At 40.9% G+C, this 2740-nt stretch overlaps 1 protein-coding gene across 3 annotated transcripts in view; it reads left to right on the top strand.

Moving 5' to 3' along the window:
• Positions 1-2740, top strand: part of ESRRB (estrogen-related receptor beta) — a 180286-nt gene that overhangs the window by 164051 nt on the left and 13495 nt on the right. The gene's annotated exons all lie outside the window — the stretch shown is intronic.

Here is a 2740-nt window from a genome sequence, read left to right as displayed (position 1 = left end):
TTCTTAAGCAGTGCTTTGCTTATCCTGGGTCTCTTTCCTTTCCATATAAAGTTTGTAATTGTTTTTTCCATCTCTTTGAAGGTTGTTGGAATCTGGATTGGGATTGCATTATATGTGTAAATTGCTTTGGGCAGTATTGACATTTTCACAATGTTAATTAAGCCTTCCTATCCAGGAGCATTGTACATTCTTCCATTTTTGTAGGTCTCTTTTGGTTTCTTGTAGTAGTGTTTTGTAGTTTTCTTTGTATAAGTCCTTTGTTTCTCTGGTTACATTTATTCCTAGATATTTCATCCTTTGGATGGCTATTGTAAATGGTATTGCTTTCGTAATGTCCTTTTCAACGCTGTCGTTTTTGGTATAGAGGAAGCCAACTGATTTTTGTATGTTGATCTTATATCCTGCCACTTTGCTGAATTTTCCAATAAGGTCTAGTAGTCTTTTTCCAGAGTCTTTGGGGTTTTCTACATATAGGATCATATCATCTGCAAATACAGTTTTACTTCCTTTTTACCAATTTGGATGTAATTAATCTCCCTGTCTTGCTGTATAGCTCTTGCTAAGACTTCCAACATAATATTTAATAGGAGTGGTGACAAAGGGCATCCTTGTCTGGTTCCTGTTTCAGTTTCTCAACCATTTCTTTTTGGTATGGTGACTGTGTATTCATTTTATCTTCTTTTGATGCTTTCTCCATCATTCAATATTATGCCCATGTTGTTGTTAAGTGCCATCGAGTCGGTTCTGATTGATAATGACCCTGGATAGGGTTTCCAAGGAGCAGCTGGTGAGCTTGAGCTGCCAACCTTGCAGTTCAAATGGCTTTGCAGTCTCACGCATTAACCCACAGCGCCTCACCAGGACTCCTTTTGCCCGGGGAATCCTTCAATATTGAAAGTTAAGGTTTGATTTTTGTAAAAAAATAATTTAAATTTATTTTTACTTTTTATTATGTGCATAAAGGTTAATAGACAAGATCGTCAGCATTACTTTCAACCAATCATACGTTTGGTTTCACCTCAATGATTATACTCCCCTCTTGTAGCATAGTGGTTACGAATCGCGCTGTGAACCGCAAGGTCAGCAGTTCGAAACTACCAGCTGTTCTGTGGGAGAAAGATGAGGCTTTCTGCTCCTGTAAATATTTACAGCCTCGGAAACCCTGTACAGGGTCACCATGAGTCAGAATTGACTGCACGGCACATAACCACCACCTGCACCCTTTCACACCAGTCATCCTGCTTCCTCCCTCTGGCTTCCCTTTTACATCTTATTTTTCACAAAGCAACAAAGCAACAATATTTGAAGTACACATATAAAACAAAAATATATATTCATTTAAATGTCCAAAAGACACATTTTGCAAGTCAGTCTCTTGCCTGAAGGCACACAGCGTTTCTCAGTCCATGGACCCAGAGCCTATAACTGCACTATGTCTCCATGCCATCGCCTCTGCCATCACCATGTTTCTAGGTAGGATGGCATGCTCCACTCATGCTCATCCTTCTCGATGGTCCTGGGAGCATCTGTTCCTAAAATGAAAGATTAACCTTTGAGTTATACGTTTTCTACAGTTGCAGTTGTGATGATCACAATTAATCCTGCTAACAGTTCCTCAGAGTTTAATCACACAAATCCTATCACCATCGTGCCCAGCCCCTTTCACCAGAGCTCTCTGGAAAAGAGGAAAACTATTCAGTGGGTATTCTACATTACCCGCCTCATTCTGAAACTAAGCACACTTATCACTCATGAGAACTTGTAATACAGCCACTTCATGCCTTTATATCTTAAGTCATCTCAGTTTTGATAGCCAATGTCTAAATTGCCCTTCCCTGCCTTCTAATCTCAGGGTCAGCAGTTCGAAACTACCAGCTGTTCCGTGGGAGAAAGATGAGGCTTTCTACTCCCCTAAAGATTTACAGCCTCGGAAACCCTGTATAGGGTTGCTATGAGTTGGAACCAACTCCACAGTACATAATCACCACCACCATCAACCCAATTTACTGAGGAAACAAGCTTGAACCTTGATATGAAGAATTCTTCCATTTCGGTTGGAATTTTGAGCAACTGCGTCCATAGCAAAGGTGTCCAATTCAACAAATTATTGCAGTTTACACTTGCTCACAGTATCAAGCATCTTCATCTGGTCACATTATGATCCATCCAAGCCAGGTCAAATGTGTACTAGCTCCAAGTTTGGGAATTCATGTATACCTCCCCATACTTCAGACCAGTTGGCTGCTTCACTCTCAGCTCTCACTGACCCCCCAGTGGTTAGGTCAGTGCCCATAGGCTCAGGAGATAACATGTCTCCGTAAACTTCAGACCAGTCAGCCCTTCCTCTTCTCTCATGTTTTCCCTGCTCCATTTCCCCCATTTCCACTCACAAGTAGACCAGAGTGGTACCAGCAAGCATGCTAGACTGCTCGCAGTTTCCTTCTGAGTTTCCGTCTTAGGAGGGGGTTTCCCTAAAGGGCTGACTTTTCTTGCCTTCATAGGCTTGATTTTTTTCTTTTTATTCCCTCCAGGTCTTTCAACTTGAGAAATGCTGAGCATGTTCTTCCCTTTTGGTTTTCTAACTCCAGGTCTTGACACATTTCATTATAGTACTTGACTTTGGCTTTTCAAGCTGCCCTTTGAAATTTTCTGTTCAGCTCTTTTACTTCCCCATTTCTTCTATTCACTTACCTTCCTTGTGCTCAAGGTCTTTTTTTTTTTAAAGGTTTTATTGTGGATT

This window comes from Chrysochloris asiatica, unplaced genomic scaffold (genome assembly GCF_000296735.1).
Source record: "Chrysochloris asiatica unplaced genomic scaffold, ChrAsi1.0 scaffold00070, whole genome shotgun sequence".
In the NCBI taxonomy this organism is placed as follows: domain Eukaryota; kingdom Metazoa; phylum Chordata; class Mammalia; order Afrosoricida; family Chrysochloridae; genus Chrysochloris; species Chrysochloris asiatica.
Note: the sequence above shows the minus strand (reverse complement) of the source record. Positions and strands in the feature narration are given on the sequence as shown.